Here is a 20,270-nt window from a genome sequence, read left to right on the forward strand (position 1 = left end):
TCTGAGAATGGTTTATTCTGATTCCTTTAAAGTTTTCCTGGAATGTTGTATTAACGCTCTGAGAACAGAAATCCTAGGTTATTTGGAGGTTTTTTAATAACTTTTAAACTTGCACTGAATATTTCAATAAGAGTATAAATAACATTGCTAATTTATTTTGGGTTAACTTTTTTAAAACTCCAAGCACATATATGACACATGGAAATGTGTGGCTCAGTTGGTAGAGCATGGTGTTTGCAGTGCCAGGGTTGTGGGTTCGATTCCCACAGGGGACCAGTACGGAGAAAAAAAAATGTATGAAATGTATGCATTCACTACTGTAAGTCGCTCTGGATAAGAGCGTCTGCTAAATGACAAAAATGTAAATGTATTTCCTTAATCATGCAAGCACATTTCTTTGTTATTGTGACAAGGTATCAGTGAGATTCGAACCTATGATATTTCATTCTCAGGGCAGTATTTCTGTTAGATGTATTTTAATTACTTCTGAGTATTTTGTAATTTGGATTACACTGGGCTGAATTACACTCCAATGTATTTTGTATTGTAATTTGTATTAGTATAATTTACCTATGTTTCCTTTTCCAGCGAATCACGGGGATCTGGGCCTGGTCGGGTGTCCAAAGTATAACCCTCATGTCCGACTCATTGAAGAAGAACTCCTCGTCCAATTTGAGGTGAGAAATTCCAGTTATGATGTCCAGAATCTCTTTTCGGTCATAAGAGACGATAGGCAGCAACATTATGTGCAAAACAAGTTACGACCAACGCAAAAAAAAATGTTGGTATATAAACTTAGCAAAAAAAGAAACGTCACTTTTTCAGGACCCTGTCTTTCAAAGATAATTTGTAAAAATCCAAATAACTTCACAGATCTTCATTGTAAAGGGTTTAAACACTGTTTCCCATGCTTGTTCAATGAACCATAAACAATTAATGAACATGCGCCTGTGGAACGGTCGTTAAGACACTAACAGCTTACAGACGGTAGGCAATTAAGGTCACAGTTATGAAAACTTAGGAGACTAAAGAGGCCTTTCTATTGACTCTCCTCTAACTAATGGAAAACTGGTCATTCAAACATCACCGGAACATTACAGGTAACATTACAAAAATGTTCTCTCTCCATAGAACTGTTAGCTGGGATGCTACCATTAACTTAAGTAATTTCTCCTGGTGTGAACAATTACAACAGAGGAAAGGGTAGAAAATTAATTATCTGTGAGCTATCTTCCTCCCAGGTTAAACACTTGAAGTTATTCATGAAAGTTTCAAGAAGCCTTTTTAATCAGGGCCCATTCAGTTTGATGTGTCTCTGTGGGGAGGATGGTGCTGAGGATTCTATAGCCCAGCTGGAGAACAAAACAGGGGACCTATGGGAGACTAATCACACACTGAGTACAATAATATGATAAAAACACATTCAGCTAAAGCACACACACTCATTAAAATAATCACAGTGGAAACCCTCATCAGTATTTTCTAACAGTATTCATCACTTAGGTGTGTACTCTGCTAATAAATAGGAAAAGGCAGATGATTCATCTCAAACAAATGGGGCCATTGTACATAGAATCAGTGGAAGATCAAACTCACAAATGCACAGTCCTCCCATGTTATCTTGTGCATACATTATGGTTTCCCATCAGTCTCAAGCATGCTAATAAATTGTCATACACAAAAAAATTGTTACAGTAGGCACAGTATACTTTCCCTAGCCCAGAGTGTGTAATCATAATCTCTGTAATAAGATAAAACCCTTCAAGTTGAAAGTTGAAACCCATGTCAACATTGAAATATAACTTGAAACTTCATCTAGTCATTAGAGTGCATAATTCTGAACATAAAAAGTTATTGATAAACAAATTAGGCACATTTGGGCATTCTTGATACAACATTTTGAACAGAAATGCTGTGGTTCATTGGATCAGTCTAAAACTTTGCACATACACTGATGCCATCTAGTCACCAAATTCTAAATTGCACCTGGGCTGGAATAATACATTATAAACTTTCTCTTGCATTTCAAAGATGATGGTACAAAAAAATACAAAAGAATGGTTGGTTATTTCTTTGTATTATCTTTTACCAGATCTATTGTGTTATATTCTACTACATTCCTTTCACAATTCCATAAACGTCGAAGTGTTTCATTTCAAATGGTACCAAGAATATGCATGTCCTTGCTTCAGGGCCTGAGCTATAGGCAGTTAGATTTGGGTATGTCATTTTAGGATAAACATTTTTTTAAAAGGGGCTAATCCTTAAGAGGCAGCATTGTATTGGGTACAGTCATATCTAAATGACAGGAAAATGTCCACCTATATCAATTGGTAGTTTTCTTCTCCTCGTGCTTTAAACTGTGGAATAGCGCAGGGCAGCTGCCTTGGGCCACTTATTACTTAATATATACAAACAACCTTGCTTTTGCTTTATCTGAATCTCAAGCTACTATATTTGCAGATGATACTACAATTTATACAGCAAGACAATCGGTTCAACAGGTACAGCAAGCTCTACAAGTAGATCTGGGTAATATCAGGGAGTAGGAAAACCAAGGCTATGTTAGTCTGTTCCACCAGGAAAAGGCCAACACAACATGTTATGCAATTAAGTATGGGGGAGTACAAATTGGGGAAGGTGGCAGAAGCCAAACTACTAGGGGTGCAGTTAGACAACTGCTTATCATGGTTGTCTCAAATAACTAATATACAGTATGTATAATGTTTTTTTACTGCATGCATGATCAGAAGGATAGCTAAAAAAGATTCTTAAGCAAGCAACCCAAGCATTAAGCAAACAACCACAACTACTGTTCTGTGTTCTGGGGAAATGCATCAGCAAGTGGAATTAGGAGGCTGCAGATTGCACAGAACAAAGCAGCAAGGATTGTTTTAAGGTGGAGATATGATTCTTCATGTAGTCATGCACAATACTCTTGGGTGGTCATCAATCAACAAGATAATTGAAAACAAACATGCTAATTTTATTTCACAATGTACACCATTTAAAAGGCCAAACTCCATTCGCAACAGTATTCAGTATTCAGACAGACATTCAGTTAATACTAGGAATAGATTGTCTACTGTCTATGTGTTATCCTGGCAGAAAAGAGAAATAGGCAAAACATTTAGATTCAGAGCAATAAATAAATTGAATAATTTATCTAAGCAAACCAGAAACCTTTCAATATATAAATTCAAACAATACTTTAGAACCATTTAAATGTAATACATTTAAATGTTGTGCAGGACTATGGTAGATGAAGGAATCGATCTATCTTTTCAGACTGTTAGAATATTTATCTGGTCAATATGTCAGTGTATTATATCTGTTGTTTGTAACAGTGTGTTCGATGTGAAGATGTGTTTGTATTATAAATTGTATTTTAATGGTTAAGGACTCTTGGAAGATTAGTCCAAATGAAGACTAAAAGATATTGTAATAAAATCAAATAAAATCAAGCACAGATGGCGGATGGAGCTTTTTCTCTCTTGTCTTACACGTGTTAAATGCTGTTAAGGTTATGGTGTAACGCTGGTGGTTCAACAGGCAGTATGGTTCACTATGTTCATTCTCATGGGCATTGCGGTCTCAGGAGGATGCTAACTCATGAAGAGAGAACAGTACAATTGACACACAAAGTAAGACAAGAGGTAACAGTGGAATACAAAGTATTGTTGAGATGGAAAGCGATATCCCTCTGCACTGTGTTCTTCCTGTTCATAGTGGGGAAGCGGCGGGTCAGTCCTTCATTCTGGGATCTTGTGAGATGAGGCCAAACAAAGTTTAATCTCTCTTTGGTAGGGGGCAGTATTTTCACGTCCGGATGAAAAGCGTGCCCAAAGTAAACTGCCTGTTACTCATGCCCAGATATGCATATAATTGGTAGATTTGGATAGAAAACACTCTAAAGTTTCTAAAACTGTTAAAATTATGTCTGTCAGTATAACAGAACTGATATGGCAGGTGAAACACCGAGAACAAACCATCACTCCCCAAAAGAATTCGGCCTACCACTGTTTTCAATGACTGTCAATTTTATTATAAAGCAAAATCCTCCCAGATTGCAGTTCCTAGGGCTTCCACTAGATGTCAACAGTCTTTAAAAAGAGTTTCATCCTGGTTTTTGGAAAAATGAGCCCGAAATTGTAGGTTTTCTTGGTGGCTCCCATTTTGGCTGTAGTGTTTCCAAGCGTGTGGAAGAGAGCGCGTTCTTTTGAATTTTTCTCCGGTAAAATCAAATCAAATGTATTTATATAGCCCTTCTTACATCAGCTGATATATCAAAGTGCTGTACAGAAACCCAGCCTAAAATCCCAAACAGCAAGCAGTGCAGGTGTAGAAGCACGGTGGCTAGGAAAAACTCCCTAGAAAGGCCAAAACCTAGGAAGAAACCTAGAGAGGAACCAGGCTATGTGGGGTGGCCAGTCCTCTTCTGGCTGTGCCGGGTTGAGATTATAACAGAACATGGCCAAGATATTCAAATGTTCACAAATGACCAGCATGGTCAAATAATAGTAATCACAGTGAACAGGTCAGGGTTCCATAGCCTCAGGCAGAACAGTTGAAGCTGGAGCAGCAGCACGACCAGGTGGACTGGGGACAACAAGGAGTCATCATGCCAGGTAGTCCTGAGGCATGGTCCTAGGGCTCAGGTCCTCCTCCGAGAGAAAGAAAGATAGAGAGAATTAGAGAGAGCATACTAAAATTCACACAGGACACCGGATAAGTCAGGAGAAATATTCCAGATATAACAGACTGACCCTAGCCCCCCGACACATAAACTACTGCAGCATAAATACTGGAGGCTGAGACAGGAGTGGTCGGGAGACACTGTGGCCCCATCCAACGATACCCCCGGACAGGGCCAAACAGGCAGGATATAACCCAACCCACTTTGCCAAAACACAGCCCCCACACCACTAGAGGGATACCTTCAACCACCAACTTATCATCCTGAGACAAGGCCGAGTATAGCCCACAAAGATCCCCAACGCTACTATCCCACCTGCCCATTAGAAGTTAACTCTCTTCGCACACTGTTCACTATTTTGGTAAGTGTATCAGTATCTTACTGTATTAATCAACAGTATGATACTGTATAGACTGAACGAAGTAGATTACCATAGAATGCACAGTAAAAAACTGTACATTTGTTTTACAGCACACTATAAGACCTTTCTGTCATTTCCACAGTAAGTCACTGCCTTTCTGGTCCAGCGGAAAAGTTGGGGAACGTCGGAAGGACTGGGGAAGAACGAATGATAACAGTGACTTGGGATTCCCCATACTGCTCTTTATGGTTACCTCCCCACTAGGGAATCCAACTATAAACGGCACATGGTACATACAGAGAGCTTCCCCCGTGGAGGCACTTGCACTGAACACACCTACCAACTGTTTGTGAGTGTTCTGTGGCCAGGTGGGTCTGGGCTCTGGTTGCTCCCTCTTTCTTCCAGCGTCCAGCCTTTCCATCACGTTGCTCCTGCGCCAATACCAGCCCAGGCCTATGAACATAACCGCCACCACCCCTGCTCCCTCTCCATTCCTTTCCCCCTTCCTCGCTCTACACTCATCCCTCTCACAGAACCAGACCAGAACCTGGAACATTTCATCACCAAACCAAAAGAGGCACGGAGGAAGGACCAAAGCTGTAGACTTGCGCCTGGGGCGAGCAGGCCACAGGGGAGTACCATCACTGACCTCCGGGTCTTATTCTTACAGGTGTGTCTGCTCATTCCTCAGGTTGTCCTTTCTCCCCTCTGCAGATCCAACACCAGTCCTGGATTCAGCGCCAGACCCAGTTTCAGTACCAGTCACAGCATCAGAACACCGTAAGAGCCGCAGAGGAGGGACCAAACACCAGACCTTCACCTGGAGTGAGCTGACCACAGGGGAGTGCAACATTTGACCTCCGGGACTAGGGCTCCATTATGTGTCTGCTTGCTCCCCAGGTTGTCCTTCCTCCCCGCTGAGGATCCAGGACCAGTCCCAGCACCAATCTAGATCCCATTGGCCAGTCCCAGCACCAGATGAGGGTCCAAAGATGACACTTTCACCCGAAGTGAGCAGACTATATGGAAGTACCACCATTGACCTCTGGGTCTAGGGCTCCCTTGTGTGTCTGCTCGCTCCTCAAGTTGTCATTCCTCTCCTCTACAGACCCAGATTCTGACCCAGCACCTGCAGCAGCTCCAGTTCCTGGTTCCTCCTTCCCAGTTCCTGTTTTTATTTTCCCCGGTCCCCAGCACTAAACCTTGTCCTCCAGTCCCGGCCTCAAAAACTAGTACCAACCCAGGTTTTCCCGGTTTAAGCCACAACACAAGCGCCAACTCTGGACACAGCACTGAACAACCACAATTATCAATTCCTTTCAGCAACTGCCAGCCCAGACCCCACCCCTTCCCCTCCCCGAACACAAAGACACAGACACATTGCTGACGGACTGACTGACTGAATGGACTGACCAATTTTTTCTGTTTCTTTTTTGATTAATTGATTGATTTTGTTTCGTTTTAGCTTGATTGGATGACCATTTGTTTTTGCCTAATTTGAATTGATTACTTATTGTTTTTTGAATCATTTTTTGATGTTTTAATTGTAATGAATTATACTGTAATAATATTATTATCTCCCAGACAGCATGGGGCCTAATGGGGCTGAAGGCATGGAAAAAGATAACATGTCCTCCAGCCTACTCTCAATTGATCCCTTCATCAATATTCCCCATCAGGTTGTCTGGATCGGGGGTGGCGGAGATCCAGGTCAAAGACATTTTAGATCTCAATTTACGACAGGATGACGCCTTGGTGCGATACAATCTACAACCTAGAACCCCCTGGCCGCGAGACATGGGTGGCTCATTAACTTAGGGCTAGAGTCCCGCTAGCAGGACACAAGCCGACCACATCTGCCGAAAGACTGATTTGCTTCAGGTGGTAACCTAACAAAAACTCCAAATACTTGTTCGTTTTTCAAAAAAGAAGCTTGAAACCTTGAATAAATACTGTTAACAGCTAGTGGAAGCCATGGGAATTGCAATCTGGGTGACGGACATGCATAGAAACAATAGGTTTACATAATAAGAGCCTGAGAGCTCAGAAAAAAATAATTCTGGATGGATTTTCTTCGGATTTTCGCCTGCCATATCAATTCTGTTATAGACTCAGACATTATTTTAACCATTTTAGAAACGTGAACGTGTTTTCTATCCAATGCTACCTATATGCATATCCTGGCTTCTGGGCCTGAGTAACAGGCAGTTTACTTTGGGCACGTCAGTCAGGTGGAAATTCTGAAAAAGGGACCCTAGCCCTAACAAGCTCGACTAAAGGAGAGATTTAGCATTATAATGGTTAGCCTACCTTTTCATCAGAGCTCATCAACTTGAATATTAAGGGTCTGCTAAAAATAATAACTTAAGCTGGCAAGTGAAGTTATACAGTGCAATGACTACTGACCCGTAGCACTCACGTCTGTAGCCATGAAGTGCTTTGAAAGGCGGGTCATGGATCACATCAACACCATTATCCCAGGAACCCTAGACCCACTCCAATTTGCATACCGCCCCAACAGATCCACAGATGGTGCAATCTCTATTGCAATCCACACTGCCCTTTCACACCTGGACAAAAGGAACACCTATGTGATAATGCTATTCATTGACTACAGCTCAGCGTTCAACACCAGAGTGCCCTCAAAGCTCATCACTAAGCATTGGACCCTGGGACTAAAAGCCTCCCTCTGCAACTGGATCCTGGACTTCCTGACGGAATGCCCCCAGCTGGTAAGGGTAGGTAAAAACACATCCGCCACGCTGATCCTCAACACTGGGGCCCCTCAGGGATGCGTGCTCAGTCCCCTCCTGTACTCCCTGTTCATTCATGGCTGCATGGCCAGGCACAACTCAAATGCCATCATTAAGTTGTCCTATACCACAACAGTGGTAGGCCTGATCACTGACAAGGACAAGAAAACCTATAGGGAGGAGGTCAGAGACCTGGCCGTGTGGTGCCAGGACAACAACCTCTCCCTCAACGTGATCAAGACAAAGGAGATGATTGAGAGATTGTTTGGCGACAACAGAGATGGACGCCTCGCTTCGCGTTCTTAGGAAACTATGCAGTATTTCGTTTTTTTAACATATTATTTCTTACACTGTTACCCCAGGAAATCTTAAGTCTTATTACATACAGCCGGGAGGAACTATTGGATATAAGAGCAACGTCAACTTACCAACATTACGACCAGGAATACAACTTTCCCGAAGCGGATCCTCTGTTTGGACCACCAACCAGAACAATGGATCGGATCCCAGTAGGCGACCCAAAACAACGGCGCCACAGAAGGGGCAGACGGAGCGGAATTCTGGTCAGGCTCCGTAGACGGGCACACCGTCCACCGCTCCCCAGTATACTACTCGCCAATGTCCAGTCTCTTGACAACAAGGTAGACGAAATTCGAGCAAGGGTTGCCTTCGAGAGACATCAGAGTTTGTAACATTCTTTGTTTCATGGAAACATGGCTCACTCGGGATAGGTTATCAGAGTCGGTACAGCCACCCATTTTCTTCACGCATCGCGCAAACAGAAACAACATCTCTCTGGTAAGAAGAAGGGCGGGGGTGTATGCCTTATGATTAACGAGTCGTGGTGTGATCATAACAACATACAAGAACTCAAGTCCTTTTGTTCACCGGACCTAGAATTCCTTACGATCAAATGCCGACCTCATTATCTACCAAGAGAATCCTCTTCGATTATAATCACAGCCGTGTGTATCCCCCCCCCCCAAGCAGACACTTCGACGGCCCTGAAAGAACTTCATTGGACTCTATGTAAACTGGAAACCACATATCCTGAGGCTGCATTTATTGTAGCCGGGGATTTTAACAAGGCTAATCTGAAAACAAGGCTCCCAATTTTTATCAGCATATCGAATGCGCGACTCGGGCTGCAACACCCTGAATCATTGCTACTCTAATTTCCGCAACACATATAAAGCCCTCCCTCGCCCTCCTTTCGGCAAATCTGACCACAACTTCATTTTGTTGCTCCCAGCCTATAGACAGAAGCTAAAACAGGAAACGCCTGTGTTCATGTCTGTTCAACGCTGGTCCGACCAATCTGATTCCACGCTTCAAGATTGCTTCGATCACGTGGACTGGGATATGTTGCGGATAGCATCGGACAATAACATTGATGTATACGCTGATTCGGTGAGCGAGATTATTAGCAAGTGCATATGTGATGTGGTACCCACGGTGACCATGAAATACTTCCCCAAACAGAATCCGTGGATTGATGAAAGCATTCACGCAAAACTGAAAGCGCGAACCACTGCTTTTAATCATGGCAAGGCGACCAAAAACATGACCGAATACAAACAGTGTAGCTATCCGCTCCGCAAGGCAATCAAACAAGCTAAGCATCAGTATAGAGACAAAGTAGAGTCGCAATTTAACAGCTCAGACACGAGAGGTATGTGGCAGGGTCTACAGTCAATCACGGACTACAAAAAGAAAACCAGCCCCGTCGCGGACACCGATGTCTTGCTCCCAGACAAACTAAACAACTTCTTTTCTCGCTTTGACAACAATACAGGGCCACTGACGCGGCCCGCTATCAAAACCTGCGGGCTCTCCTTCACCGCAGCCAACATGAGTAAAACATTTAAAATTGTTAACCATCGCAAGGCTGGTGGCCCAGACGACATCCCTAGCCGCGTCCTCAGAGCATGCACAAACTAGCTGGCTGGTGTGTTTGCGGACATATTCAATCAATCCCTATCCCAGTCTGCTGTTTCCACATGCTTGAAGAGGGCCACCATTGTTCCTGTTCCCAAGAAAGCTAAGGTAAGTGAGCTAAACGACTATCGCCCCATAGCACTCACTTTCGTCATCATGAATGCTTTGAGAGACTAGTTAAGGATCATATCACCTCCACCCTACCTGACACCCTAGACCCACTCCAATTTGCTTACCACCCCAATAGGTCCACTGACAACGCAATTGCAACCACACTACACACTGCCCTAACCCATCTGGACAAGAGGAATACCTATGTAAAAATGCTGTTCATCGATTACAGCTCAGTATTTAACACCATAGTACCCTCCAAACTCATCACTAAGCTCTAGACACTGGGTCTCGACTTCACCCTGTGCAACTGGGTCCTGGACTTTCTGACGGGCCACCTCCAAGTGGGGAGGGTACGAAACAACATCTCCACCCCGCTGATCCTCAACACTGGGGTCCCACAAGTGTGTGTTCTCAGTCGTCTCATGTACTCCCTGTTCACCCATGACTGCGTGGCCATGCACGCCTCCAACTCAATCATCAAGTTTGCAGACAACACTACAGTGGTAGGCTTGATTACCAACAACGACGAGACGGCCTACAGGGAGGAGGTGAGGGCACTCGGAGTGTGGTGTCAGGAAAATAACCTCACACTCAACGTCAATAAAACAAAGGAGATGATCGTGGACAAGACAGTAGTGGAGAAGGTGGGAAGTTTTAAGTTCCTTGGCGTGCACATCACGGACAAACTGAATTGATCCACCCACACAGACAGCACTCAAACTTTTACAGATGAACAATCGAGAGCATCGTGTCGGGCTATATCACCGCCTGGTACGGCAAATGCTCCGCCCACAACCGTAAGGCTCTCCAGAGGGTAGTGAGGTCTGCACAACGCATCACCGGGGGGAAACTACCTGCCCTCCAGGACACCTACACCACCCAATGTCACAGAAAGGCCAAAAATATCATCAAAAACAACAACCACTCGAGCCACTGCCTGTTCACCCCGCTATCATCCAGAAGGCGAGGTCAGTACAGGTGCATCAAAGCTGGGACCAAGAGACTGAAAAACAGCTTCTATCTCAAGGCCATCAGATTGTTAAACAGCCATCAGTAACATTGAGTGGCTTCTGCCAACATACAGACTCAATCTCTAGCCACTTTAATAATTAATAATTGGATGTAATAACTGTATCACTAGTCACTTAAACAATGCCACTTTATATAATGTTTACATACCCTACATTACTCATCTCATATGTATATACTGTACTCTATACCATCTACTGCATCTTGCCTATGCCGTTCGGCCATCGCTCATCCATATATTTATATGTACATATTTTTTTATCAGTCCTTTACACTTGTGTGTATAAGGTAGTTGTTGTGAAATTGTTAGATTACTTGTTAGATATTACTGCACGCTCGGAACTAGAAGCACAAGCATTTCACTACACTCGCATTAACATCTGCTAACCATGTGTATGTAACCAGAAACATTTATTTTATTTTATTGTGGACTACAGGAAAAGGAGGGCCGAGCATGATCCCATTCTCATCGACGGGGCTGTAGTGGAGCAGGTTGAGAGCTTAAAGTTCCTTGGTGTCCACTTCACGAACAAAGGGCTAGGCGTCCCATCAGCGGGGCACATGTCGACAACTTCCGGTGAAACTGGTGGGCGTGCAATTCAAATAAATAATCATAAGAATTATGGGTATTAAACATTTAGGTACATACAAGTGTCTTATATCGGTTAAAAGCTTAAAGTCTTGTTCATCTAACTGTATTGTCCGATTTACAATAGGCTTTACTGCGAAAGCATGCCATGCGATTGTTTCAGGACGGCGCCCCACAACAAAATATTTTTCAACCAGCACAGGCTCCTTAAAATCACAAATAGTGATTAAATATTCACTTACTTTTTGAAAATCTTCATCTACTTTGCAATCCAAAGAGTCCCAGCTACAACAGCATGGTCGATTTGTTGGATAAAATCCTTCTTTATATCCCAAAAAGTCTGTTTAGTTGGCACCATCGATTTGAGTAATCCACTCGTTCAACATACAGAGGAAGGAATCCATAAAGCTACTGCTATACTTTGTTAACCTCTCTAGGGTATGTGGGGTGAAATCGTCCCACCTACGTAACAGCCAGTGGAATCCTGTGGCGCGTTATTCAAATACCTTAGAAATGCTATTACTTCAATTTCTCAAACATATGACTATTTTACACCATTTTAAAGACAAGACTCTCGTTAATCTAACCACACTGTCCGATTTCAAAAAGGCTTTACAACGAAAGCAAAACATTAGATTATGTCAGCAGAGTTCTTCGTCAGAATGCACTCCCAGGACTTCTACTTCAATAACAAATGTTGGTTTGGTTCAAAATAATCCATAGTTATGTTCAAATATCCTCTGTTTTGTTCATGCGTTCAAGACACTATCCGAAGGGTAAATAAGGTTGACGCGCCCGACGCGTTTCGTGAGAAAAAAATTCTAAATATTCGATTACCGTACTTAGAAGCATGTCAACCGCTGTTTAAAATAAATTTTTATGCAATTTTCCTCTTAAAAAAGCGATAATATTCCGACCGGGAATCTGTTTTAGTACAAAGAGAGAGAAAATAAAAACATGGTGTCGCCTCGTGCACGAGCCTCAGTCTGATTGTCTTCTGATAGACCACTTACCAAAGGCGCTAATGTTTTTCAGCCAGGGGCTGGAATTACATCATTCAGCTTTTTCCCGGGTTCTGAGAGCCTATGGGAGCCGTAGGAAGTGTCACGTTACAGCAAAGATGCTAAGTTTTCAATAAACAGAGCCAAGAAGCCCAAGGAATGGTCAGAGAGGGCACTTCCTGTACAGAATCTTCTCAGGTTTTTGCCTGCCATATGAGTTCTGTTATACTCACAGACACCATTCAAACAGTTTTAGAAACTTTAGGGTGTTTTCTATCCAAAGCAAATAATTATATGCATAATCTAGTTTCTGGGCAGTAGTAATAACCAGATTAAATCGGGTACGTTTTTTATCCGGACGTGTAAATACTGCCCCCTAGCCCTAACAGGTTAAAACAAGTCAAAATACATTTATATTTAATCCTCACGTACCCTAAAATGTAATTAAACTATAATATTTCATACAGAAATAAGTATGTTCAATAGAAAAGCAAAATAACCGGTACGCGTCCACTTCGTTGGGCACGCACAGACTGATTTTCAACTCTGACTCCAAGTACCAAACCTCAAAATTCTTCCTCGTTTGAGAAGAAACAAGCCTGAAACCTTGAACAAAGACTGTTGACATCTAATGGAAGGCATTGGAATTGCAATCTGGTCGATGGAATTGCATATAACCCTTAGCATTCCATTGTAAGAGCATGTGCTCTCAAAATAAAAATTCTGGTTGTGGTTTCTTTGGATTTTCTCCTACCATATCAATTGTGTTATAAATCAACCTGCATTAGACCATGCTGGGAAAAAAACATTTGTTATCCTATCTTTAAAATATTATTGGTGTGACTTGTCATTTAGTTTTGCGTCAGTACCATATAAACATTTTACGTAATAATGAATTTTCATTGACTTTGAGTACAACTTACTAGAAGTATTTGAGTTAAAAATGCCTTGGTGTTTGCAGTGTGTCCATGCCATAGAGACAGTATTCCTCACATTGGAATTAATGTAGCCACTCGACCAACCACCAGGATACAATTATTGTATTTTGTTCCTACCCAATCCTATTCATTTAGCCAGTCTCTAGTGTTTGTACCCAGAACATGCACCTTTTCTCAGTTTATCAATCAGCCCCTGTGCTTGGGGAGAGGCATTCCTGTGGAGAGATTGAACCAGGAAATCAGCCTACACTGGTAATTAGTTTTCCCATTTGCCTGCTGACAATTGAACCGCTTTCATCAAAATACCACAGGCTGTGGCAGGCGTACCACTGCACCAACCACCAACACAGCGCAGCCGCCCTATAGTGCACTGTGCACTGCTTCCCCTCTCAAACAAGCCTTCAGCCCCGTATCAGCCTAACTCTTTATGTCATCCATTTAGCAGTGTTGAAATCTCATCTCCCATGCACATTTTCTTTCCAAAGAAAACAACCTCCCAGTGACAGAGATGTCAAATCCACTGATTAGCTGTGTAACTGGGCTTTGTCTGGGAGCCAAGGCCATTATTGTGAGTCGTAAAAAAGCCTTTGAACAATGTCAGCCTTTTTCTGCAGGTGTCCACATTTTTCAGAAAGGCTCATTAAATTTATGCAAATGACATTGTCACCCCTTGATTCATGCAAATTCAGTCCTAGTGTTGTGCCTCAGTGTTATGGAATAGTTAGAAAATAAAAATGCTTTCCAGAAACAGAAACCCACTTGATAGTCTTATTCATATGTATATTCTGATTATCTTTTATATTTTGATAGTTGTCAGAATGTAGAGACATTTGCTTTATTGTGATTAACACTTTGCTTAACAGTTCCCTAATTATTAAAAAAAAGTTTTCTTCTCCCCTCATAAGGACCTAATATCTATGCATGGCTGACTGTGTATATGGTTAAAAATGCATGACGAAGTCACCTGCCACTGTCTGCTGGGCCAATCAAAGCAGCATTCTGTTATCTCCCAATGTGCATGCCTCTATCTTTCCATCCACTATTTTTAGCTATGTTCTTCATTGGGCAGGGCATTTGAGCAGGCATTAGAAAATATGGAAAATCAAAATCATCTTCCTCCAAAAACAAGACCTCTTAGAGACTGCCAGTAGGATAATAATCTACAATGATAACTGAATATGTCTCCACTTTACAGCAAGGTAAGAGTGGGCAAATGTTTTATTATTTGTGTCAGGTAAAGTAAGACAATGTAGGTTAAAGGCCCAGTGCAGTCAAAATGTGATTTTCCTGTTTTATATAATTTTGTACAACAGCAGATGAAACGAACACTGTAAAAGTGTGATTTGTTTTAATTTGTGTTATTTCCTGATAGTTGCTGGTTGGAAATACAATCTATACAGGACCTTCTAATCAGCAGGTTTGCATGGGTGAGAGTTTCGGCTTTCCATGGTGATATCCAAATGCGGTAAATCGCAGTCTACCGGTTTATGACCTGTGTTGTGAATGGGCAAACACGGTGAGGGAGGAGTGCCCTTATCAAATTTAACAGCAATTTATCCCGCTCGGTCATGTTGTCAACAAAACAGCATGGTGCATTGACCAGAAACACATATCTTTTCCATAAAATATGTTTGAACTTTCAAAAAGTTTTTATTGGGGAGGCAGATTTTAAACAATAGTTTTGCATGTGAAAACACAGAATCATACTCATTACTCCACATGTCTAATCTAGCCTAGGGTACATCACTTTTGTTTTGACATGACTTCGCCATGGGCTTTGAACAGGGCACCTGGCTAGCACCTGGTAAGGCTGCCCGTTTCCAAACGTAATGCTATCACTTTTAGCCTGGTGCAAACTGCTTATACCGGGGTAACCCAGGCCAGATAATCGAATGCCCTCAATAACAGCTAGTTTTCAGTTTTCCCCTCCCCACTCAGACTACTTCCAGACAGTCCTAGCAAGATTCTTGCATGAGAAATGATTTTTTACTAAAAAGCTCTTTTGCCCATTTTTATGGAAATCTATTCCAGCAAGGTAATTGTTATCCAGAAAGGATTGATAGAAAAACAGATGCATTCAATCCAGAAACGTGCATGTTATTTGTCATCAGCAGGGACTGTATACGCTATTGGGTTCCATTTTACAATAAATGTCCCTCCTACCAACTTTGTATTTTCGTGGTAGTTACATAGGCAGGAACACATAGCTGCGGGAAGTACTTTGGGGGTGGGGGTGTTTTTTTGGGCCAACGGGGGGATGCAGAAAAAAAAATATTGCCCGCGCTGAAGACGACTATATCGATCCGCTAATACAGGACTAGTAAAGGGCCAGTGCAATACTTTTTTGAAACAATTTAAACTAAATGAATTTGAGTATTTGAGTGTTTACCAGCATTTCTAACTTGAGTCTAATAATGATCTGTACAAAACAGTTAGTTTGATAATACTTGTGGAATATAAAAACACTTGCTTGTTATACAGTATGTTTCCAGATTCTTGAAATGCTGCAAATGCAACTTATTTCTATGTGAAAACTGAAATGGTCTATTCATTCCTTTACTATTTTAGTGACACTCTTATCCAGAGCAACGTACAGTAGTGAATACAAATATTTTCATACTGGTCCCCTGTGGGAATCAAACCCACACCCCTAGCATTGCAAGCACCCTGCTCTACCAACTGAGCCACATCACTTGATGTTTCAATATACTCAATTACTGTATTGTGCATTGTTTTTCTTCATGGTGATGAAAAGTCTACATGTGCAAACCTAGATAACCAACCTATATACAATACAGTCACGTACAGTACATTCAGGGGTGTGTAAGGATGGTAAATTAATACTGCACAAAAAGTGGTTATTTTCTGTTATTTGACGAAGATATATATTTTTTATGTTAATATTTTGTGTCTTTGCCCATAAATTCGCACCTTTTGATGGAAATGTTTGAGGACAGGGTTTTGTTTTTTCTGAATTCCGTTAGAATTAAAATAACAGAGAAAGGGACAGGGAAACAACTCTTACCCAACTATTGAATCCTGCAAGATGCATTTCTTAACCGTTCCGCTAGCGGAACACCGCTCCAATATCCAATGATAGGGCTTGGCGCGAAATACAAACTCCTCGAAAATCCGAAAAACGTCAATTTTTAAAACATATGACTATTTCACACCATTTTAAAAGACAAGACTCTCCTTTATCTAACCACACTGTCCGATTTCAAAAAGGCTTTACAACGAAAGCAAAACATTAGATTATGTCAGGAGAGTACCCAGCCAGAAATAATCAGACACCCATTTTTCAAGCTAGCATATAATGTCACAAAAACCAAAACCACAGCTAAATGCAGCACTAACCTTTGATGATCTTCATCAGATGACACTCCTAGGACATTATGTTATACAATACATGCATGTTTTGTTCAATCAAGTTCATATTTATATCAAAAAACAGCTTTTTACATTAGCATGTGACGTTCAGAACTAGCATTCCCACCGAACACTTCCGGTGAATTTACTAAATTACTCACGATAAACGTTCACAAAAAACATAACAATTATTTTAAGAATTATAGATACAGAACTCCTTTATGCAATCGCGGTGTCCGATTTTAAAATAGCTTTTCGGTGAAAGCACATTTTGCAATATTCTGAGTAGATAGCCCGGCCATCACAGGCTAGCTATTTTGACACCCACCAAGTTTGGTACTCACCAAACTCAGATTTACTATAAGAAAAATTGGATTACCTTTGCTGTTCTTCGTCAGAATGCACTCCCAGGACTTCTACTTCATTAAAAAATGTTGGTTTGGTTCCAAATAATCCATAGTTATATCCAAATAGCGGCGTTTTGTTCGTGCGTTCAACACACTATCCGAAGGGTAACGAAGGGTGACGTGCCGGTGCGTTTCGTGACAAAAAAATGCAAAATATTCCATTACCGTACTTCGAAGCATGTCAAACGCTGTTTAAAATCAATTTTTATGCGATTTTTCTCGTAAATAGTTCAAAGACTGAAAATGTAAAATGGCCTCTTCACGTGCACGCGTGCGCCCATCTCATTGTTCTCAGATCGACCACTATCCAAATGCGCTACTATTTTTCAGCCAGAGACTGCAGAGTCATCATTCAACGTTCTGGCGCCTTCTGAGAGCCTATGGGAGCCGTAGAAAGTGTCACGTTACAGCAGAGATCCTCTGTTTTGGATAGAGATGACAAAGAAGGCCAAGAAATGGTCAGACAGGGTACTTCCTGTACAGAATCTTCTCAGGTTTTGGCCTGCCATTTGAGTTCTGTTATACTCACAGACACCATTCAAACAGTTTTAGAAACTTTGGAGTGTTTTCTATCCAAATCTGCTGTACTTTGCCCAGAGACAGGAGACACGTCATTCCGCTTTCTGAAGGCTTTAGAGAGCCAATGGAAGCCTTAGAAAGTGTCACGTAACAGCACAGATGCTGTAGTTTCGATAGAGATGCAACAGAAGGACTACAAATTGTCAGACAGGCCACTTCCTGCATGGAATCTTCTCAGGTTTTTGCCTGCCATATGAGTTCTGTTATACTCACAAACACCATTCAAACAGTTTTAGAAACGTTAGAGTGTTTTCTATCCAAATCTACTAATTATATGCATATTCTAGTTTCTGGGCAGGAGTAATAACCAGATTAAATCGGGTACGTTTTTTATCCGGCCGTGAAAATACTGCCCCCTATCCATAATAAGTTAACTATAAACTGGGTGGTTCAAACCCTGAATGCTGATTGGCTAATAGCCATGGTACATTAGACCACAAGTATGAAAAAACATTTATTTTTACTGCTAATTACATAGGTAACCCATTTAAATTAACAATAAGGCACCTCGAGTGTTTGTGGTATACAGTGCCTATGTAACGTTCGTCGTATGGAGTGGACCAAACTGCAGCGGGTATATTTATCATCTTCTTTTATTTGAAGGAAAAACAACAAAACACTTAAAGAAAACAAACGCCGAAAAACAGTCCCGTAAGGTGCTCAGACTATACAAGGAACAACCACCCACAAACACAAGAGAAAATTTACCCACTTAAATATGGCCTCCAATTAGAGGCTACGACAACCAGCTGTCTCTAATTGGAGTTTGTTCCAAAACACCAACATAGAAATAGAAAATATAGAACATACACCAAAACCCCCAAAACCCCCAAAACAAACACCCCCTGCCACACCCTGACCAAACTACAATAACAAACAACCCCTTTTTCTGGTCAGGACGTGACAGTACCCCCCCCCCCCCCCCCAAAGATGCAGACCCCGGATGCACCGAAACACAAAACCCCACAAAAAATAACCCTAAACTTAAAGAGAGGGAAGGGAGGGTGGCCACCGTCACCGACAACTCCCGTGCTACACCCCCCCTCCCTAATCCTCCAACTACGGAGGTGGCTCAGGCTCCGGCCTTAGTCCCCCTTCTAACCTGCCCACCCCCATTGAAGGCTCATGGCTGTAGACCACTGCTGAAGGCTCTGGGCTAAGGTGCGTCGTTGGAGACCTCGGGCTGAGGAGCGTCTCTGGAGACTCAGGGCTGAGGAGCGTCTCTGGAGACTCAGGGCTGAGGAGCGTCTCTGGAGACTCAGGGCTGAGGAACGTCTCTGGAGCCTCAGGGCTGAGGAACGTCTCTGGAGACTCAGGGCAGAGGAACGTCTCTGGAGACTCAGGGCAGAGGAACGTCTCTGGAGACTCAGGGCAGAGGAACGTCTCTGGAGACTCAGGGCAGAGGAACGTCTCTGGAGACTCAGGGCAGAGGAACGTCTCTGGAGACTCAGGGCAGAGGAACGTCTCTGGAGACTCAGGGCTCAGGAACGTCTCTGGAGACTCAGGGCTCAGGAACGTCTCTGGAGACTCAGGGCTCAGGAACGTCTCTGGAGACTCAGGAACGTCTCTGGAGACTCAGGGCTCAGGAACGTCTCTACAGGCTCAGGGCTGAGGGCCGTCTCTGCAGGCTCAGGGCTGAGGGCCGTCTCTGCAAGCTCAGGGCTGAGGGCCGTCTCTGCAAGCTCAGGGCTGAGGGCCGTCTCTGCAGGCTCCGGGCTGAGGGCCGTCTCTGCAGGCTCCGGACTGTGGGCCGTCTCTGCAGGCTCCGGACTGTGGGCCTTCTCTGCAGGCTCCGGACTCTGGGCCGTCTCTGCAGGCTCCGGACTCTGGGCCGTCTCTGCAGGCTCCGGACTGTGGGCCGTCTCTGCAGGCTCCGGACTGTGGGCCGTCTCTGCAGGCTCCGGACTGTGGGCCGTCTCTGCAGGCTCCGGACTGTGGGCCGTCTCTGCAGGCTCCGGACTGTGGGCCGTCTCTGCAGGCTCCGGACTGTGGGCCGTCTCTGCAGGCTCTGGACTGTGGGCCGTCTCTGCAGGCTCCGGACTGTGGGCAGTCTCTGCATGCTCCGGACTGTGGGCCGTCTCTGCATGCTCCGGACTGTGGGCCGTCTCTGTCGCCGGAAGGTCTGGATGGGGCACTGTCGCCGGAAGCTCTGGACGGGGCACTGTCGCCGGAAGCTCTGGACGGGGCACTGTCGCCGGAAGCTCTGGACGGGGAACTGTCGCCGGAAGCTCTGGACGAGGAACTGTTGCCCGAAGCTCTAGACGGGGAACTGTCGCCGGAAGCTCTGGACGGGGAACTGTCGCCAGAAGCTCTGGACGGCGCACTGTCGTCAGAAGTTCTGGACGGGGCACTGTCGCCGGAAGCTCTGGACGGTGACTGCGCACTGTAGGCCTGATGCGGGGTACTGGCTTTGGAGGCACCAGACTAGTGACACGCACCACAGGGCTAGTGCGAGGAGCAGGAACAGGACGTACTGGACTGGGCAGACGCACTAAA

Source organism: Salmo trutta, chromosome 20 (assembly GCF_901001165.1).
Source record: "Salmo trutta chromosome 20, fSalTru1.1, whole genome shotgun sequence".
Classification (NCBI taxonomy): domain Eukaryota; kingdom Metazoa; phylum Chordata; class Actinopteri; order Salmoniformes; family Salmonidae; genus Salmo; species Salmo trutta.